Below are 23,543 nucleotides of genomic sequence, written 5' to 3'. Positions count from 1 at the left end.
AACTATTATTATTTGTAAATGTGGTTCTCTCTTATTAATTCCTTAAGAGGATTTTCATCTATTTGTCTCTTGCAATTTTTCTGCATCTCTGAAAAATATTTCCCAACATAGCTTAAAGTAATATGGCTCTAAGAATTCAAAGACTTAAACCTTAATGACAAAATACTCAGAACTTAAAAAAAATCATTTTGAATAAGTATTCACACTTTCCTAATACTTAATGGTTATCAATGTTAAAGTACTGTGCCATTACTGAAAGATCATAAATCAAAGTACTTTCATAGGAGAAATAAAATTAGAGCAGGGTCTCAATCGAATGAATTATTGTCTAAAAATAACATTTTCCTAAAATACAGTGCATTCTATTTTCATTAGCATCTCCAATGGAAAATAGAATTTTCTTCTCCTTATTAGAATTGTTGAGATGTATTAAAGATAAACATTGTCAAAATACCAAGGAGCAGAGGGAAGAACCAGGCCTGTGTAATTCCGATATATAATAAACCAAGTCCTTCCTCTCCCCATGCTACTTGGACCTTGTCTATGGCAAAGTCATCCACTATCAATTCTCTTCCTCTACGGTGATGGCAGATCATATTGGTTTCCTCCATTTCAGTCATCACAAATAATCTAGATCCTGCAAGTTTTTTCGAACTTGAATGTTTCTCCTCTTTGAATTCCTTTTCCCCAACTATTTGAATAGATGGTTAAATTTCACTCATGATATCTCCATGCCCTTCAATGTGGTTGATTATTTCCAAATATGGTCACAGTAATTATTCCATTTCTGAATAGACAGTCAACTCCTCCTGTCCAGAGGTGGACTCCTTTTCTCCCTTTTCAGTCTGGCATGGCCTTATACTCTCCTAGACTAATAAGATTCTGCACGAGTGATGTGTAAGAATGCCTAACTCAGACTTTAGGAAGATATGTAGCTCCTCCTCTGGCTCTTTGGGGATCCAGACTCCACATTTTGTTAAAAAATGTGACACCTGCAAATTGTCAAGGAAAAAGAGAACACTTTCCTTGGTAACTTTAATGGATGAGAGAGTTGTTCTTTCCCAGAAATGCAATAAAATAGTGTTTCTAGTCTCACCAATGCTAACTGGATTGTATGCCCATCTCTGAGCCCATTGTTCTGGGCATGAAGGACAACTCCATCTATTGTCTTAATGTTGTCAGGGTGCAGGAGTATGTGTCTCGGTTTAAGACAATGTGAGACTACTAAAAGATATATTAGAAGGAGCTAAATTATGACCACATCCTCAAGATTGTTTTCTCAGCAGTTTAAATCATAAAGGCTGGCTAAGTTTACCCACATTTATCACCTAGAGATTTGCTATTTACTCTTTCTTCTGCCTCAGGCTTTTGACTCAGAGCCAATACAATTTGTAAATCTGCCAACATATAGATTTCTTGGAAATTTGAATTCAGGATTTGAATTATTTATAGTACTTTTCTTTAGGAGTTTTTTCTTTTAACATGGTAGTTATAATCCTAGTTTTTAACTCTACTATCTAACCCAGTCTTGGACATAGGAGGATCACATTTATAGGTTTTGAGAATAAAAAAAAATTTTAAGGACTATTGATTCTCTTTTACAGAGGAATGAAATTCAGTCTATATAGAATATTATTTAGAGCTACTGAAAGAGTCCTAAAATGTATGACATTTTATTGTAGGTTGTTCAATAAATCTAATTTGCCAGAAATAGATGTCTTCTCCATCAATATCCACTTCACTTGAAGATAGCTCAATAATCATCAGAAGGTGAAAAAGAGAGAACATGCAGGATGGTTTGAGGAGACACGGAACAGGATTTATGCTATATTTGTTTTGCACTTTTTCAAGGGTAGATAGAGGAGTGCTTTCTGTAGGTCCGTTGGGAGCTTGGGAGTCCAAATACTTTCTTCCTTTTTCTTCTCATATTAAATGACAAGTTGGAACCCTGAGTCAGTACTCAATGGCCTAACTCACTCTAAGGAAGCATTTCACTAGCACAAGCCACCACGGGGAACCAGGAGTCAGTGGACAAAAACATTATCTATTTCTCTCCTCCTTTTTTCTCATCATGAATGTTTATTCTTTTTTTTTCCTACTTTTAAAGGTATTTGAAACTTTCAATTTTGGAATAATTTTATACTTACAGAGAGTTGCAAGCACATTACTGCAGTGTTCTCACATGTCCTCATCCAGCATCACACAACCAACCCTTTGTATTACTCTGTCCATTGGTCAAAACAAGGAACCTAGCTCTGGTATTTTTCCACTAATAAGACTGCAGAATTTGTTTGCTTCCACTAGGTTTTTGACTATCCTCTTTCCTCCAGGATTCAATCCAGCACACCACATGTATTCATTTTCTTGAATGTCTCCTCATTTTCTTTTCTCTACCTCGCTCTCTGCTTTATCTCTTCCTTCAGTTGACTATTGTCTCTCAATTTCAGCATCCTTTACTTTATTTCACATTTTTCTCAACATCTTTCTTCTGAACTCTTGCAGTCCAGCTTCGCCCCTCTGTGATCCACTGTAACTGTTTATTCACTCATGAAAGTTACTGTTTCAGAACAGTTTTAGGGCTACAGAAGAGACTGTGAAGAGTGCAGAGTTCCCATGCACTCCATAGCTAGTTCCTCTGGTGTGAACATCATTCATTAGAATGCTACATTTGTTACAGTGAAGGAAACATTGGTGAATTATTGTTAAACAAGGTCTGTGCTTAATTCATCTGACTTTAGCTTTGATCTAAGAATCTTTTTTATTTCACAAGTCATTTTCTTGTTACCATCTTAGGGTTAGTCACTGTGTCTCCTGGTCCCCTCTTGGTTGTGATACTTTCTGGGACTTTCCCTGTTTGGGATAATCTTGGAAGTTTTGAAGAGTACCAGACAGTTATTTTGTGCAATATCCTTTATTTTGGTACTTCATGCTTCATCTCATGATTATAATGGAGTTAAAGATAACAGGAATAAAGTGTCATTTTATCCACATCCTATCAAAGGCACACACTGTAGCATGACTTTCAATTATTTTTAGTTTTTTAAAAATTTGTTCTTATTAGTTATACATGACAGTAGGATGCATTTTGACATCTGGTTGTACATGATGTAGAGTTACAATGGTCTGCAATCATATATGCACGTAGCAAAGTAATGTCGGATTTATTCTATTATCTCTCCTATTCCCATTCTCCCTCCCTTCCCTTAATTCCCCTTTGTCTAATTCAGAGTACTTCTATTCTTCCATACTCTTACCCTTATTGTGAGTTAGCATCCACATATTGAGAGAACATTTGGTTTTCAGTTTTGAGGGGTTGGCTTATTTCACTTAGCATGATAGTCTCCAGTTCCATTCATTTACCAGCAAACACCACAATTTCATTTCTCTTTAGGGCTGAGTAGTATTACATTGTGTATATATACCACATTTTCTTTATCCATTTATCTGTTGAAGGGCACCTAGGCTGGTTCCATTGCTTAGCTATTGTGAATTGATCTTGATCACATGACTGGGGTAGTAGTTTTCAGATTTATTTATTGTAAAGTTATTTTCCTACTTCCATTTCTGTATTCAATGGAAAGATTTCTCTAAAAGTATTTGCACATAAGGAATGGGATGTATTTACATGGATAATTTGTACTCATCCTGCACAAGGGATGTGTCTACTTTCCTCCATTTGTTTAATTATTTAATCTCCATATCAATGTGAATCATGGATATTTGTTTTATACCTTGAGTAATAAACTGATACTACTTGATTTTGTTTGAATATACCATTCAATTTGCAGCATTATTTTTTCCATTTTTTTTACTTTCTGGAACTATAGTACTCCAGGACTATTTTATATATTTTCTGCCTCAATCCTAGAAAGACACATTTCTCTAAGGATCTCTAATTTTTCTTTTTCTTTTTTTTCTTCTCCCCTGCCTTTCCCCCCCCCCATTTCCTTCTTTCCTTCCTAGAGGGGTATTGGAAGTCAAGTCCACACTGTTATCAATCATTTTTGAAAATATCTCTTGAATTTGTTCCTTCTTTGGCAATATCAATGCCCATAGTTCAATATATACTATATGCTAACTTTGATAGTTTCTTGCTGAAAGCTATTAGAATTTTGTATGACATTTTTAAACATTCCCCTGAGTATTTTATATATGAAATAACACACATTGCATTTATGAACAGTGCTATATTTTTCCACGTGCATTCAAGAGTATGCATTACTTGGTTCTGCTATGCTTACTGAATATGACTTCCTATCTTTTTAAACACTCTACCTGCTTTTTTGATCTGCCTTTTTTGTAGCATCTCACAAGTGAAACACCTATTCCTATTTCTGTGCTTTTGTTTGGGCATTTTCTCTGTGTAGAATTTTCTTTCTTTCTTTCTTTCTTTTTTTTTTTTAAAGAGAGAGTGAGAGAGGAGAGAGAGTGAGAGAGAGAGAGAGAGAATTTTTAATATTTATTTTTAGTTCTCGGTGGACACAACATCTTTGTTGGTATGTGGTGCTGAGGATCGAACCCGGGCCGCACGCATGCCAGGCGAGCGCGCTACCGCTTGAGCCACATCCCCAGCCCCTGTGTAGAATTTTCTTACTGTCAGATGTAACTCTAGGTTCATCTTTATGTATTAATTGCCAAATTTTGTTAGAGTAACTTAACATAACATAAATATCAGCAGATTGTAAATTGAAATCGAAACACATCAATACATGTGCCCAAACATAAGTGAGTGAATATATACTCCTTAATGGAGAGTCTCCACCCTGTTCTTCCAGTTGTTTTCTCTCCCCACTAGGATTCTCCCTAACTATGAACACAGTCAGCACCATGGGCATCTTCCTGAGAGTGTTTCAGCCTGTGATCCGGACTGCTGCCAAGCACTGCCCTGTGCAATTGAGGGTCAGGCTCCTTGCACCTCCAGAATGGACTGTGAGAAAGATACCACAGCTGGGTCGCTTGGTTTTTGAGGTGTCATCACTTATATATTGCCTGAGATGAAAAGTCTGATAGATTGAAATGAAGAATAATGTAAGGTTTCCATATTAGTCAAATCCAATTGGTAGGGAATTTAATTAAGATCATGCAATGATGGCTCACTTATGATGGAACTATGACAGAGGTGCCAGCCGGGTTCACTGGAGCGACAATAGTGCAGGAGTGAGGACCAGCAGGCTCTTTCCACCCCGAGGGTCAGAGAGACAAGGAGATGGAGAGAGCCACATTGGGCAGAGAGCCTCCAGTGGAGCAGTGGCTTTGGTAGCTATAGTTAGCACGAGGAAGGCTTTCAGGGAGGGAACCAGTGGGGCAAAAAGTGCTGATTCCAGAATGGAGAACTGCCACGGTCTGGCTGGGCACAATTCAGGAGCCACTTGTCAAAAGAAACTAACTTTATTTTTAGAACCACACACGCCAAACAAAACAGCTCCTCAGGAAAAACCCTCAGAGCCCAACTGCCACCACCGGCTTCCCACAAGCCTCTCACCCCAACACCAGCCTCTCCACCTCCCACTATCCTCCTGCTCTTGAGGCCGATTGGCTGGGTCGCGTGGGCGGAGCCAAAGAAGTCCCCCAATGAGCAGCTCCGTGGTCTGAAAGGGCAGGGAAACAGCCCAATGAGCATCACCGCAGAGGAGCCAATCAGCTAGATGTTGCTGGGGCCGCTGTGAGCCAATCATCAGCTGGCAGCTGGAAGTTTGCTGGCAGCTGGAGGTTTGCTGGGGCCCCTTTGGCTGTGGCTCTCAACGGAGAACCAAGAGATGGTTGATAAATGAAGACCTCACACCTCTCTTCTCTGATTGTTTTAGGGGTCTTCATCCACTGGCCTCCATGGAAGTGTCAGGACATGGTGGATCTGATGATACAACCCATGCAGGTGAGCCCCAGAGACACAAAACAGGATGGAGAAGAGTAGAGAACGAGTCTAGGGTAGATAATGGAAATATTAGGCTCATTCAAGTTTGGCTCCTAATTCATGTCTGCCTTACGTTGATGAATTAGATACTTCTTTCTTAATATTTAGTGGCAAATGTCACAATTAGAAGCATCCGGGTGTCATTAAACACTGAATTTCATTTTGATACCCTTTGAAGTTGAGATAAAATGAAAATATCATTTCATAAAAACAATAAGGCCTTCTACTTGCATTGTGCTTTATGGTTCTAAGTGCTTTTGCATATGTGGTCTCATTTAGAAGATACTAAAAAAACAACAAATCATAGCCATCGGTCCCATGCTATATTCTGGATGCTCTTCTGAAGAAATTAATTCCAATACCTAAGTAAGATGGCCTGTTTTACAGATAAGATAATGAGACACAGTGAGGTTATCTAAGTTGCCAAAGAGTAGAACCTGGATTTAAAGACAGAATCTACCCTCAAAACCAACCCATGTGATGCTTTTGACATGCACAGTGAAAATGGAAAGTTTATGTGGAACAATAGCTATTTTGCATAAGAAAAAAAATCAAAGGATTTGGGAAGAGAATGCCAAGTTCTTCGAATTCTTTAGGGTAAAGAATTTAGCAAGAAGAAAATGGTCTATAAGTTCAGACCATTATTGCTATGGTAGCCATGATGTAGTCACATTTCAAGTTCCTGTTAGAGCTGATGCATAAATGTGTTTATATGTGTATCAAATAAAGATGTGACACACAAAAACATAAATACACATATTTGGGTTTCTATTTAACGTACACACACAAAAAAATAATCAAATTCACTCCACTTAGATAAATGCTATCAGGTGTCAACAGCAGATCTCCTCTTGGAACGGCTCCAGATTCCCTGTGCTGAGCAGTGGCCCTCAGGTCACCTCTTCTTGCTTTCCTCAGAGAGTAAGAGGTAGCACTGCCACAGGGCTGCCCAGAGCTACAGCACCTATGAGGTTCTCCTGCAGTGTACCTTATGTTTCAATATTCCATGTCAGCAACATACTTTCAACCATTTTTTGTCAGGGCTCCTGTTGTGCTGATGTTCCTTTTCTTCAGCCTGACTATGGACAGCTTGGATTTGTATTTGGTACATATGCTCTTTACTTATTAATATTCTCTGTTATTTCTAGCCCTTAAGATTCACATTCCTTAAGATGCACTGAATCTTGGGCCATTATAACCTCAGTGTAGTTTTTTTATTCCCTTAATTTAACACAACCCAACTTAATTTTTAAAAATGCAATCCATTTTGATTTCTTTCCTTGATTTATATACATCAAAATATTCATATCATATTGCCTTATATTGAAAATAGGTATTTATTCTGTACAGTGAAATCCCAATCCTTATGTCAAGCAGTAGACATTATTCAACTATACTATCTTCTGTTACCAATCTTAATGTGGTTCGCTGTGCTTTCTCTATATTGGCTTTTCCTTAGCAACCCAAATAAGATCTTCTTCCATGTGATGCACAACTATTCACCTTCTTTGACTAATTTCCCCTTGATATTTTGATCAAATTTTAAGCATTATTGTCTAGAGATCATTTCCATTAAATTGTGGTTTTTAATATTGAAATATTTCTTTATAACACCACAATTAATATTTAGCAATCACTTTAGTGTCTCGACTTATATTAACTAATTATGCATCCATGTAATCTTTTTCTCCTCCTTAGCTCCCCTGGACTGGGAGCCCCATGGGACCAGGATCACATTCCTTTGATTCATCATGTCAGGGTGGCACTGAGCACAGGATCGGGATCAGCACTTGGGAGACACTATAAGAAATCTCTGAGAGACTGAATGAATTTTGCTCATCAACTAATTCTGTTATGTATGGAAGGCAAAATTTTTTGGATGTTTTTGAATGCCTAGAGCATTTTAATTTATTTAATTAATCTTTACCCAATTCCTTTTCTTCCTTTCCCCAAATCTTCAGGGCTTCTGTGGACTCCAGTTTTGGGTACTGAATACTTTTATTCCCTGTTTTAGAAACAATTCCCTATGAGGGATGGCTTCTGTGACAGCTTATTTAATTGATGGCCAGATACTTTTTTTTTTTTGATAAGGGGATTGAACTAAGGATCACTTGACCACTGAGCCACATTCCTACACTGTATTTATTCTTATCTGTGTTCTGCCATCTGTATACTTTCTCTGTGAGTTTCTCGAGTTTGCTTTATGATTCTGGACTTAGATGTATGTATTATTCAAATCTCTCAGCAATTTGTGTTTTTGCTCTGTCACTCATTTTCTGATATTTGTAAAATGAATTCTGCTCAGATTTGCCTTTTGAGCATACTTGCTTCTTTCCTCCCTCCTTCCTTCCTTCTGTCTTTTCTCCTCACCTCTATTCCTTGGTCCTTTTCATTTTTCTTTTCTTTCTTTGTTTATTCTTTTTCTTGTGTTTAATTTGGAGACTTTGTGCATCACCATGCCCCCTGTACCTACCCAGTTTCATTTCTTGCTTAATAAACTAGGCAACTCTTTCATAATTACAACTTGGAAGTATTTCCTGTTAATTGGAATATGTATAAACTCATGCCCACAAAATCGAAATTGTCTTTTCTCCCTAAGGACTACCTTTCCTCTAACAAACACAGGTAAGAGTATCCTATTATCTTCTGTGCACTGAAGACTTAGGGAAATTATGCAAGATTTATTTTTTATTCCCTGTTCTAGACACAATACCCCTATGTGGGCTGGCTTCTGTGATTGCTTCTATATTGGGTGGCCAGATTTGATCTCTATCTCCCTTTCCATTTGACTTTATTTTAGAGATTTCTTTTACTTTTACTCCCAAATCTTAGATTAACTGTGTTTGTTCTTTGGTACCCAATTTCTTCTCTCCAAATGCTAGCCACATCAGAGTCCTGGATTAGAGCCCCAAGTCTCCTGCTTGAAAACGTTAAGTGTTCAAACCAATGACACAGCAGTCTGTCTTATCTGATATTGTATGTAAAAAGTCAACAAGTCCATATAGATGAAACCTATGAAAGTTGGGGGGGGGGAATGGTGAAACAAAAGATAAATTCTGCATGATGCTAATGCAATGCTACAATCTTTGAGAGTTAGAATTAGGTTTAGGAAATTTTCTCTGTGATTAACTAGATAACAGTTTTGAACTGGTATGAAATCATTTCCTCAGGTGAAGATATAGCTGTAGAATCTCTGTAGAATATATATCAGTTTCTAAAATAATACATATTCCACAAAAATTGTATAGATTTGAAGACCTGACCCAAGAGGAAATTGATCATTTACTTGAATCAGCCAACTTGCCTCAAGCATGGGTACAATGGAGGCCATGCATCATATACACAAATATCTAAAGATTGAAATAAAGCTAGCAATCTAGTCTCTCACAATTATGTGGAAGGGCCAACTTAAATTTATTGTTTTATTTCTTGTACTAACATGCAGGAACATGTGGACCTCACCCTGACTCTTTACCCTGGCCTACCTGTCTTTTCTCTGAATATTGTTTTGTGATACATTGTAGAAGACCTTCTTTATACCCTGTGTGGACACAAAACTCATGGGTCCATGTTCTCTCCTATCCTGTGCCATAGCATGTTGCATCCAGATGTGAATACATCTGTGATTCTCCTTTAGAGAACAGACCTTGGGAACAGGACTGTGCAAGTCCTGTTGCAGATTTGGGGTGTCTGGGAAGTCTGGGAAGTTCCCATAAGGTCTAGAAAAGACCAGGTAAGTGTCATCACATTGACTCACAAATACCTTACCCTGCTTTAAGAGAAATTGCCAGGAGAGGTTTCAAGTTGGAGCCAAGATGCCCCAAATTCACAGATCAAGGCAGGAACTAAGACTCTTCCTCAGCCTAAGTCTGGTCCAGTGTTAGAGTTTATTAAGAATTTCTATTTTGCATGTAAACCAAGTCAGTGCTCCAGAGTAGGTATAATGATTTCTTTCCATTTTATTTTTTTACTTTTTCAGATTCAGATTATCATTGTCACCTGAAGGGAAAAGGTGAATTTGTACTAATGATGTCTCTTTTTTTTTTAACTGAGAAAGGAAAAATAACATTGAATTGGGTTTTTTAATGTGTTATTTTTCCATTTTTAAAAACTCTTTTTTAAACAGCTTTATTGAGCTATAATTGATACACAAATCTGCACACACATAATGTACACAGTTTTATGAGTGTGTACATACACATAAATCCATAAAAATATCATAATCAAGGTTATAAGCATTTTCATCACATCCATAAATTTTTTTGTGCCTCATTTTAATTTTTTTTTTCCTGTGTGATTAGATTACTTAACATGCAATCTAAGCTCTTAACAAGAATTTTAATAGCATAACACAGTATCATTAAGTATAGTGTTTTAGTCAGCTGTTTCACTGCTAGGACTAAAAGATCTGACCAGAACAATTTTAGGGGAGGAAAAGTTTATTTGAGAGCTCACAGTTTCAGAAGTCTTAATCCATAGAAGACTGGTTCCACTCCTCAGGGCTGGAGGTGAGGCAGAACATCATGGAAGAAGAGTGTGGCAGAAGAAATTGTCTCACATGATAATCAGAAAACACAAAGAGAATTCTCCACTTGCCAGATACAAATATATATCCCAAATACACACCCCCGATTCCCACCTCTTCCAGCCACACCCTACCAGTGTAGTTACCACTCAGTTAATCCCTATCAAGGGATTAATCACCGAATGGGTTAGGATTCTCACAGTCCAATCATTTGTCTTCTGAACCTTCTTCCATTGTCTCACATGTGAGCTTTTGGGGGATACCTCACATCCAAACCATACCATATAGGTACTAGATTATACAGCAGAATCTTAAAAGCTGCAAAATCCAAATATTCTCAGGACTGGCCTAAGATCTGGCTTCTGGGAGATCACTTGTGAATCTTTGGAATATCATGGCTAATAAGAATGTCTTTGTGTACCAGATCTTGGGCCATGACAGATAGGTCATGCTAACTATGTGATTTATTGTAATTGTCCACTTTTGGAGTTTGAGCCATTCTCTATCAGTTTGACTCCTTAGGGAGGCAAGTTTGAGCAGTTGAGGTGAGTCACACAGGTATTACATACGTAGGATACCTGCCCTTAAATAAAGTCTGCAGATTCAGGGCTAGCATGAGCTTCCTCTGTTATCACAGGCTGTCAGTGGAGAGCTCAGTTCTAACTTGTGTCTTCCCTGACAACACACTGGGCCTTCATGGCTGGTTTCTTCTGCATTCCTCCCTGTACACCTGTTTCCTTTGCTGACTTTGATTAATATACCCTTGCTATAATAAACTGTCATCATGTGTACAACAGCTTTCAGAGTTCTATAAACCTTTCCTGTGAATCATCAAAACAGAGGGTGGACTTGGGGACCCTCACACTGGAAAACAAGACTTAATGAGATTTTTGTAAAATCCTGAGTTAAAGAGCTAAGCTGTTCTTTCTAGTTATCAATTTTTCTCTCAAGGATTGCTATTTTAATATGTTATATGGTATTATACTCTATTTTCATATTGTGTCCGCTGGCTATAAGACAAATAATAGAATGTGGAACTAGTACTTGACCAAATGCTTCCAGAACATTGTGTAATAATATGAGAACCAAGATAAACAACAGAGCAAAGTGACTTGGAAGTTGATATTGTTCATAAAACACAAATCGACAATGCGATAGTTTACACAGTTTCTCGGAAACCAGTTTATTGCACACTACGTTTGCATAAATTGTTTTATGTTAATCCCCACTTTTGCTACCTCTGGATGTGTCCCTTATCTCTTTATGGGGCTGAGTTGGCAAGATGTGAGTTACAGTGACAAAACAAACATGATAAATTTCTGCTGCCCGGTGAAATTTGTTCAGTGTAGAGTTCTTTTGCTGTTTAGAATCTTAATGTTACGCTCAAGCAGCCCTTTCCATCTATCAGATAGCATGCTGCCATCTGTGGAAGTGCCACTGTACTAAGATTTATGTGTTACTATTTAAGGAATTTAAGTTTGGCAACTCCATGCTGTTCATTTGGCCAAACAATAATATGCTAATTAACCTCCTTGACCTAAATTATGCAGTACTTGAAGATGTTCAGCCAACCCAATTGCTCAACTGGCTGAGCATTCCTGACCCTACAGTTTTGCATATAAGGAGCTGTACATCATAAAACAAACAGTTATTGGAATGTTCCACTTCATCATATGAAAGGGAATTCATTATGTTCAGTTTAGGAGAAGAATTTATATTTCATTTGGTTTGTTATGATTATACCAATATTTCACAATTAATGGGCATCGTTAGGGAGAAAACCTTTACTTTCCTTCCCAGAATCATTTGTATTTTGTAGTTAACTGAAACACTAATACAGAAATATAGATATTCACATTTATTACAGCTTGCACTTAGGACTTGAAATTCAAGATCTATCTATATGTGGGCTTCAGAGTACATGAATGCTTGGAAAGTATATTTCAAAGAATTATGAGTTTATGGTATCTTACTGGAAAAATTTCTCTTCTAAGACTTCCAAAATGGATTCTTACCCCTACGATAAAATTTAAGATATAGTTGTTGGATATTCAAAAGAACAGTGTTTTTAAAAACAAGTTTCTGCTGGGTGTGGTTGTACACATCTGTAATCCCACTGACCTGGGAGGCTGAGGCAGGAGGATTGTGAATTCAAAGCCAGCCTTAGCAACTAAGTGAGACCCTCTCTCAAAATTTTAAAAAAAATGGGCTGGGATGTGGCTCAATGGTTAGCACCTCTGGGTTCAATCCATGGTACCAAAATAAGTGAACGAGTGAATGAATGAATGAAAATCTTTCTGTGAATTGTGATTTTGGTTCTTGACTCATATGTAATTCTGGAAATTATTGCTGCCACTACCTCCATCACCACTAATCTGCCAATTTGCCACCTAAAGAGAACACAAATAAATGAGACTCTCTAATAGTCAAAAGTAAACTAGAACAATAAAGTCATTAAAAGAAGTTACAGCATGAAGGTCTTTAAAGGGTTAAAATGTGTAGCATGGCTCAGATTAATACTAAAATTGTTCAGATTCCCAGGTTAAAATCTGTTGGTATGTTGATGATAGGTGGACAAGTAAAGAATGTGGAAATAGGGAAACATTTAGTAGGCGTAAGAAAAATTAAGAGAAGAGAGAGAACATGAAAATGATAAATGGTAAGAATGTGAAAAATTACGACATTTTAAAAACATGTAAATTATATATATACATTTTATATTTCAAAAACGTGAATATATATATATATATATATGTGTGTGTGTGTTTGTGTGTGTGTGTGTGTGTATACATATACACATATGTGTGTGTGCGTATGAGATAAAAATAAGTAACAAACAAAGAAAGGTGTATCATCCTGTGAGTTGGTGTTTCCCGAACTTCATAGGCCACAGAACTTTCTTGGGCTCTTGTTAAAATGTGAATTCTGTCTCAGCAGTTCTGGGATAGAACCTTCTGTTGGGAATTTCTGAGGAGATTGCCACACTATCCAGGGTTGCAGCTATAAATTGGGGGCCATGCCTCCAGTGTTGCACCAGACCCCAGCAGCTCACTGCCTGCTTCTTTCTGGGTTCTTGTTTCACAAATCCAAAGAATGAAATTTATAGAACAGCGGAAGGCAGGAGTGAAAGGAGTAGGATTTATTTACGTCTGAAGAACAGGAACAACTCTTTCAGAAGCAAGAGGAGACCCTGACTTGAGTGTTGCCACTTGAGTGTGCTGGTCTAGGGATGTATATAGCCCTTGGGTCAATGCTGTTGGTCCAAGTTTATGCTACTCAGGGTCAGTACTAATGGTATTGGTTAACCCTTGAGTCTAAAGTTCCATTCAGGTCTGCCCCACTTCCATTTTCTTGCCATTAGTTGAGAAGCAGGTGCTCAGATCCTAGACGCTGGGAATTCTGGGCTGTGGAGCTGTGTGAAGCAGGCATCCACACCAGGCCTGGCTGGGTCCCCTTGGAGTGAAAGGTCAGTGCAGCCTGGCTTGCCTCAGCTCTGGCTTTCCAAACTTCAACATGGTGGGCTCCCTGAGCTCCTGTGCTCCAGCCCACCTAAGCTGAAACTCTCAGCTGCAAGACAAGGGATTCAACAGTGAAAGTAAATTATATATGTGCATGCCACGAAGAGGAGCACAAATAAGCAAGTTTCGTAGAAAAACGTGCTTTGGCTCATCCATGCTCACAAAGCATTGCATGAAGGATGCCTATTGTCTTTGCTGGTTCAGCATCTGGTAAAGATGATGAATGTCCCTAATCAGTGAGATTCAATTAGGGCACATGAGAAATGTTACTTAAGCATCTTCCAATAAAATGATCAGGTAAATGTACTTATTATTGGCCTAAAACTTACTAAAAAAATCACTGCCTAATTTTTTTTTTTTTTAAAAAGCAATTTAATGAGCGGTGTAAATAGGTTTAAAGTTCTGCACCATCTTCCCAGTACTATGACTTTTTTTGCAGCTATTTTTATTAGTTTTTATTTATGCATAGCTTTCTTATTCAGATATATCTGAGAAATAGGTATACATCTTATTATTTTTATAAATATTGCACAGTACGTGTTCCTTTCTGGACTTGCTTTCTTAATGTGCAACATTATGTATATTCTTTATATTATAAAACAGCATTTTTCTTTTTTTGCAAAAAAGGTGCAGTATTATTGTTTATTTAACTAGTCTGCTATTGATAGATTTTTAAAGTTTTTTTTCTCTATTATTAGTAACAACATCATACCTACAACATTTTGTAGATGTGTAAGTGTCTGCTTGGAAAACTCTCCACAAATGGTGTTATTGAATCTAAAGAGAAATTCATTTGTCGTTTTGATACATATTGCCTAATAGCATTCTGTAGAAGTAACTAGCCATAAAACTGATATTTTCCCATAACCTTATCAGCACAGGACATTATATTCAAATTTCTTTTAAATTCACAGTTGAAAATGATTTCTGAGTAGTTTAGTATTTTTCTGATGCTAATTAGAGAAGTTTAAACTTTCTTCATTAGACCTTTTACAAAAATGCCCTGAATATTCTGTACATAGATCTAAGAGAAGTTCACTGTTACTTAATTGAGTTAAAGAGTGTAGAGTAATTTATGAATGACAAACATGCATTTGAAGCCTGGTGTGGGCCAAGTGCTGTCCCAGTTCCAGTTCAGTGGCAGAGTACTGGCCTAGCATTTGTGAGGTCCTGGGTTTGATCCCTAGAACCACATAAAAATAAAGAAAATAAAAAGGAATTCTGTCCATCTACACCTATAAAAAATTTAAAAAACAAAACAAAAAACCAGAAAAATAAAAACTCAGCATCCAAAGGAGATTATATTTTAGTGGTAGAATATAATCCAGGGGAACAATCACATGGGTAAATAGTATAACATTAAAAGTGTCACGTGCTCTGGATAACACTAATGTAGGCAATGGTGATACAGGTGTATGGAATATTATCTCTCTATCCATGTAGCAGCTATCTATTTGCCTGTCTGTTATGATTTGATTCTGGAATATTCCACAAGGCTTGTGTTGAAGGCTTGGTCCTTACTGCAGCAATGTTTGGAGATGGGCTCTTTTGAAGTAATTGGATCCTGAGGGCTCTGACCTCATCAATGGGTTAACTCACAGGTGGATTAACAATTTGATGGCCTGACTGGTAGGTGGTGGAAATTGTAGGAGATGGGGTTTACTTGAAGGAGGTAGGTCACTGGTTATATGCTCTGGAAAGGTGTAGCCTGTCCCTGGTGCCTTGCTCTCTCCCTCTCTCTCTTTCCTGGCTGCCATGAGCTGAGAAATTTTCCTCTGCCATACCCTTCTGCTGTGAGTCCTGTCTCACTTCAGACCCAGAAACATTGGAGATAGTCCATGATGAACTGAAACCTCTGAAACCATGAGCCAAAATTAAATTTTCATATCCTTAAGTTGTTTTCCTCAGGCTTTTGGATCACAGTGATTAAAAAGCTGACTAGCTATCCATCTATCCTCTATTTACCTGCATGATATTAAGTGTGCATTTCAGAGAACCTGGCCTATTTTCCATTTATGCAACTTTCTTTTGTGCCCTTCAGTGTCTATTTCTCAGCACTTAGGTTCCTGCTCCCCCTTGTTTTTCTTTTTCCACATTTTTTATTTATAGTTGTACATAATGATGTAATATGTTATTAGGTATTCATACATGCATACAATATGACAGTATAATTTAGCCAGTATCATTCTCCAGCATTTCCCTCTCTGCCCCCACGTCCCGCCTCCCTTTACTGATCTCCCTTTGGTTTTCATGAGATCCCTCTCCCTGACACATACCTTCCTTTTTTCTTCTCTAGCTCTAGCATACACAGATTAGAGAAAACATAGGAACCTTGACTTCCTGCGTTTGGCTTATTTCATTTAACATAATGGTTGCTAGTTCCATCCATTTTTTTCCTGCAAATACCAGAATTTCATTTTTCTTTATGGCTTAATAAAACTCCATTGTGTATATATACCACATTTTCTTTATTCATTCATTCATGGTTCCATGGTTTGGCTATTGTGAATTGTCTTAGGTCTAGCAATTAAGTCTAGCAAATTTTCTGTTCATATTCTTATTTTTGTGTTTTATGCCATTGTAACTGGAATTTTTCTTCCACAGTATGTTCAAAATAGTTATACAGTATATGTGTGTATACAAGATGCATATAATTTTAAATTATTAATTTCAAACTTATGAAACAAACTTCATGTATAAATAATTTTATCTCAAGAAAGTTTATCAAACTTACTGATTATAAGTTCATATGTGTATATAAGTATATACATATGTTTATACATAAGTATGTGTGTGTATACATATACATAACAGAAAGTGTGAGCAAGACAGAAAAACAGGACAGAGGGAGAATCTAACAGAAAACAATGTATCTTCATTGAAATACATTGAAGATATCCATAAATGATGTTGTGTACCATATTTCTAGATAGGAAAAAAAGTCCAACTATCCAAATCAGGAACTTGCAAGTAAACTCCAGCATGTTATGAGTATTCGATAAGTGGGTTCTACAATTCAGGATGAAGAGTAGAGATCAAGTTATTCACGAATAAAAACTAGGTTACTTACTTGCTGTACCAGATATAAAGTGTGTCTTAGAGCATGGTAATTGAGTGTGACATTTGGTACATAGATACATAAAGATACTATCCAGGTCATGTATTACTCAGAACCCAGAAACAGATCTCTACATCTATGAAATGTTGATCCAAGGCAGATAAGTAGTGTTAGGACAGGGCAGTAAGTGGGCTCCTGAGGTGTTTGTCTGTCTACAGAAGAGGAAATAGAAAGCTTCCCTGTATCCAACTATACATCAAAATCAATTCCAGATAGGTAACTCAAGTACATACAAAAAGCCATAAAACTTTCAGAAGAAAATATGAATCTCCTTATGACTTTTGATTAAGTAAACATTTGTTAAGTGGTATTCAAGTTAATAGAATAGATTAAAAATTCTAGCAAATAGAATCCATAAATAGAACAAACTCAACATTTTATTTACACTCAAATCATCATAAAGAAAAATATAAGTATAGGTCACACATTTAGTGAGAGCATTAGCAATACACATGAGTAGTAAAAGGTAAAGAATCTAAAATACATGAGAAACAAATCAATAACTTATGAATACAAGTTGCTAGGTTGATGTACCAAAGCGAGAAATGGAATTTAAAAATGGAAACAAGAAACTCAACTTCATAGTGATCACCAACTAAAAATTACACTAACAAGAGCTATATTATAAACCTTAGAAGAACATTCAAGTTTAAAAGTCTGAAAATATCAAGTGTGAATATGTAGCTCAATGGCACAATTACTTTGGCGCACAAGTTGTTATTTTTGTATTACATTAAACATGCATATACATATGAGTTAAGATTTATAATATTGTAGCTTATATTTCTTTGACAATGACATTAAACTTTTCTTGAAAACCTTTAGAATACACTGATTCATCAAAGTAAATCCATATTGATACATATGTACAATAGGCATATGTATCAACACAAATTAATTTAAAAAATGAAGTGTTAAATATATCCTAGTTTAGAATCCTCAAAAAATAGAATGCATTTCTGAGATCTGTGCGTAGATTTATTTGACAGTGTGCTTGGAAACAATATCTGTGAGCAACAAGAGAAGGAGATTTGGAAAGAAAGAAGTTGACCATGGTGGATTTGTACCAGGGGCCTCAGCCAATCCACTGTGGCTGTTTAACAGTCAGATAGCCTTGGTCAAACCCTGACCCTGTCACTCATTATGGTCATTATATAATCAAGTTGCTTCCAGAGTCCCACCTGACCTCCTTTGTTTAAGAATCTCTTTATCCCTTGTGCTAGCATAACCATGTTCTGTAAATTTTTTAATAGCATATTTTACCATCAGCTCTGACCTTCAGGGTGAATGGAAAGTCCTCTAGGTTTTATGATGAGTTTTCTTGTGTTAGAATTTCCAAATTCCTGAGGTTTCTTTCTTTCTTCTTTTTCTTTTTTTAATCTCTTTCTCTACTGTTGGCCATGGAAGTTCTGGATGCCTGCTCTTAACTTTAATCAATGTTTAAACTTTTTGTACCCATCTGGAAACATAGTAATGCTCTGTTCTGTGATGTTCCTTTACTAGAGCATTTAATCCCATATAATGGGAGAGTGCTTCCATTTCAATGAACTCCAGCCCTTTGTCCCATCTCTCTTATTCCAGCACCTAAAGGATCCCTTCCTACTCTCCCAACTCATACTAGGACATGTCAACCAGGTCTTATAAGCCCTTTGAGGGTAAGGTCCTTTCCTTTCATAGCAGACTGAGCCATTATATGGATGGATCATGTCATGACTTGACCCTAAGTCATGGTCTGATAACCAGGAGAGAGAAGAGTATTTTGCAGGGGGTATATATGCTTGGGAAGTAGGAGAATCAGTAAGACATCAAGAAACAATGGAGTACTTGCCTCCAACAAGGATGAGTGAGCTGCTTATCAGGCTCATAGCATTCAGGAGAATCTGAGATTTGAGACACTATGGTCTTGGAACCATATGTGAGGGTCTGAGCTAGGTAGCATCTGCAATTTTTTCTGGTAGCTGCAAGAGTTGGTACATCATTTCTGAAGGGGAGACTGAGTAGTGATCCATAATATCTACTACAAACTAAAAGATATAAGCTGAAAATTATAAATTATAAACAATACTTTAGAAGGTTGATAAAAGGTAAGAAAGCAAGTCACCACCTATGTATGAATGTATACACATCCATCACACATAGATTTGCATTTGTGGAAAAACTGTAAAGGTAAGGAAGTAATTTGCACAAAGTCACCACTGCATTTAACTGAGTGGAGGGAGAGACTGATTATCAGGAAGTACATTTTCATTTGTTTTTTAATATATAAGTTTAAATTTTAAATTTATACCATATTGTTGTTCTTTTAAAGAAGAGAATAATGAAAGTATATGCAAATTATTACTTTTTTAATATTTAAAACTGAAATAAACAAAAGGTGTAAAGTGAGTACTAAAGGTGTTAAAGAAAGGGTTCCAGGTACCTGATGTGATGGTCAGATCCTCCAACGCTGATGGCATCTTTCACTGAGCTCTGGGTGCTGGAGCTTTAATCAATGCTTTCTCCCTGTGGAAGAAATTTTAAATTCAGCAATGAATACCTGGGCTAAAGCAGGAAACATTCTGTTTAGACATTTGCATTTCCTTCAAACATTTTGTTTGGAAAACTCTGTTTTTTGGAAAAGGGTTTGACTCATGATGACATGAAGTGGTAGAATCAGGAGAAACAGAAAAATCAGAATGAAAAGATAGTCATTCGTTATGTGGAAATTTCAAATCAAATACCCAAGGTAGAATTAATTCATTTGGGAAATAATGTATTTGCTGTCATTAGAAATGGGTAAAAAAAAAAAAGTTTTACCACTTCACCATGTGAATATTGTAGAGGGGATTTAAGAACCAGAGGAGTTAGTTATTTCATTTACTTGACAGACATTGACCAAGCATCGTGCAAGTGTGTACTGGGGATAGAATGGTAAATATGAAAGATACAGGTCCTGACTAATAGTCCCAAAAATCTAGTTTTCATAGTTTAAGAGCCAGAATGCATTTATTTAAATGAAATTTATATCAAGCCACCAAATAAATGCAAAATAATTCAAGTGGAGGCAATGGGATGTTAACTCCTTCCTCCATCATTTTCTTCTGGCAAAACTTGCACATGTACGTGAACACACACTATGCCTACAATATTATTACAAAAATTAGGGATTAAAAAATCTCTGTTTGAACTGAAGCACTCTATAGTACTTAAGATACTCTTTTTTTGAGACTCTTCTGTCTTTTAAAACTAAGTTTACTTTTCATGCATACATAAAAATGTAAAAATTGAATTTATCGGTACCATGTGATGTTTCCATACATGAATACATTGAGTGGTGATTAAACCATGGTAAATGTATATGTATCCTCAAAATTTCATCATTTCCTTATGGTGAAAACTTATAAAATGCTTTTTTCTAGTCTGTGGTCACCCTACTGTACATCAGCAACCAGAACTTCTTACTTCTATTTAACTGTAACCAGGATCTCATTGATAAACTTTCCACATGTACCCTTTCCTCCTACTGTCCCCAACCTCTGGTGACCACCATTGAACTCCAATTTCTATGAGACCAAATATTTTACATTCCACATGAGTGAGATCATGCAGTACTTACTTGTCTTTCTGTATCTGTCTTACCTCACTTAATATAAAGATCTCTAGTTCTATCCATGTTGTCACATGATAGGGACTTGTTGGTATATATGCCATATTTTCTTTAATCACTCATCAGTTGACAGACACTTAGGTTGATTCCATTTCTGGGTGATTGTGAATAAAGCTACAATAAACACAGTACAGATGACTCTGATATACTGATTTTCATGCCTTTGGTACATGCCTAATAGTGGGGTTGCTAGTTCACATGCTGCTTCTATTTTTAATTTTGTGAGGAACCTCCATGCTGTTTTCCAGAATGGTTGTACTAATTTACATTTCCATCACTGTGCAAGGGTTTCCTTTTCTCTCATACTGTGTAGCACTTGTTATCTTTTGGTTTTTTGTTAAGAGCCACTCTTACTGAAGTGAGATGGTGTCTCAGATTTGACTCACGTTTCCCAGATGACTGGTGACGTGGAGCATTTTTTTCATATTCCTATTGACATTTGAATGCCTTCTTTTGAGCAATATCTGCTTAGTTCTATTTTCCAGTTTTTAAGTGGGATATTATTATGACTTTTTAAATGAGTTTTTGGAGTTCTTTATATATTCTGGATATTAAGTTCTCATCAAATTTATAGTTTGCAAATATTTCCTCCTGTTGTGTACGTTGTAACTTTACCTAGTGGGCTGTTTTCTTTACTGTGCAGTAATCTCTTAGTTTGATATACTCCCATTTGTCTATTTTGGCTTTTATTTCCTGTTGTCCGAAGAAATCTCTGCTGATTTCAATGTCCTGAAACATTTCCCATTTTCTTCTAGTAGTTTCATAGCATCAGGTCTTATGTTTAAGTCTTTAATAACATTTTTGAGGAGATTTCCATAATTGGTTAAAGATAGGGTCTAATATCATTTTTCTGCTTATGAACATGCAATTTTACTACCAGAATTTTCTGAAAAGATTGTCTTTTCTCTAATACATGTTTGTAGCACCTTTGTAAATATCAGTTGGCTTAGGTGTGTGGGTTGACTTCCAGGCTCTCTATTTTGTTCTGTTGATGTATGTGTTTGTTTTTATGCTCATACTTTGTTGTTTGATTACTACAGTTTTGTAGTATACTTTGAAGTCAGGCAATACAATGTCTCTTATTCTGTTATTTATTTATTTTCATTCAAGATGGTTGAATGGTTTGTGGTTCCATATAAAGTTAACATTGTGTTTTTCTGCTTTTATTAAAAATATAATTAATATTTTGATAAGGACTCCATTGAATATGAATATATAGTTTATTTGGGGTGATAAGCACACTGTAACAGTATTGATTATTCTAATTCATGAACATAAAATGTTTTTCCATACTTTTGTGTCCTTTTCAGTCTTTTAAATCAGTGATTTGTAGTTTTCATTTTAGAGAATCTTCACCTGTTTGCTAAATTTACTCTTTGTGTTTTATTTTACTTTTTGTAACTATTGTAAATGGTACTGCTTTCTAGGTTTCTATTTCAGATAATTTGCTGTTCAAATGTAGCAATGCTACTGATTTTTGTATGTTGATTATGTATCCTGCAACTTTTCTGAATTTATTGATGCATGTTAATAGTTTCTGTGGAATCTGTGGTTTTCTGCATATAAGATCAGGTCATCTGTAAACAGTGATAATTTGACTTCCTCTTTTCCAATTTGGATGCCTTTACTTCTTTTTCTTGTCTTATTGCTCTTTTTCTTTCTTGCTTGCTTTTTTGGAGGGGTACTGTGGATTGAACTCAGGGCACTCGACCACTAAACTACATCCCCAGCCCTATTTTGCACTTTATTTAGAGACAGGGTCTCACTGAGTTGCTTAGCAGCTCACTTTTGCTGACACTGGCTTTAAATTCAGGATCCTCCTGTCTCAGCCTCCAGAGGTGCTGGGATTACAGGTGTGTGCCATTGTACCCAGCTGTCTTATTGCTTTTGCTAGCACTTCTGAGATGATGTTGTATAAAATGATAACAGTGGGCATCCTTATTTTTTCCAAATTTTAAGAGAAAGCTTAGAGCTACTCCCTAATCAGTATTATACTAGCTGTTGGCTTATTAAATATACCCTTTATTATGTTGGAGTACATTCCTGCTATGACTAATTGTTTGTCATTTTCGTTGTGAAGGGAAAACTTTGCATCTGTTGATATGATCACATAGTGTGTGTCCTTCATCTGTTGAATGAGTATCATGGTTATTTATTGGCATGTACTGAAGGATCCTTATCCACATGGAGTACATCCCACTTCATCATAGTGAATAATATTTGTGCTCTTTGATTCAGTTTGCTAGTACTTTGATGAATATTTTTTCAGTCTATATCCATCAGGGATAGTATCCTGCCATTTTCTTTTTTGTTGTGTTATTGTCTGGTTTTGGTATCAGGGTAATGATGGCCTCATAGAATGAATTTTGGAAGAATTTCCTTTTTTCTTAATTTTTGGAATAATATAAGAGGAATTGGCATGAGTTCTTCTTTACTGTTTGATAGATTGCAGTAGTGATGCCTTCTAGTCCTGAGCTTTATTTTCATGGGCTACATTTTATTACTGATTCAATCTCATTCCTTGTTACTTTTAGGTTCAAGTATGCTACTTCTACCCAATTCAATATTGGTAAGATGAATGTGTCCAGGAATTAGTTAGTTTCTTCTAGGTTATTAATTGCCTTGTGCAAAGTTGTTCATAATAATCTCTAATGAACCTTTGTATTTCTCTGTTGTCATTTGAAACTTTTCCCTTTTCATCTCTGAATTTATTAATTTGTATCTTCTCATTTGTTTTCTTAGTTAATCCAGATAAAGATATATCAATTTTATTTTCTTGGAAAATCCAGGTCTTTTATTTTGTTGATCTTTTATATCTTTTTAAA

Source organism: Urocitellus parryii, chromosome 3, assembly GCF_045843805.1.
Source record: "Urocitellus parryii isolate mUroPar1 chromosome 3, mUroPar1.hap1, whole genome shotgun sequence".
Classification (NCBI taxonomy): Eukaryota; Metazoa; Chordata; class Mammalia; order Rodentia; family Sciuridae; genus Urocitellus; species Urocitellus parryii.
Note: the sequence above shows the minus strand (reverse complement) of the source record.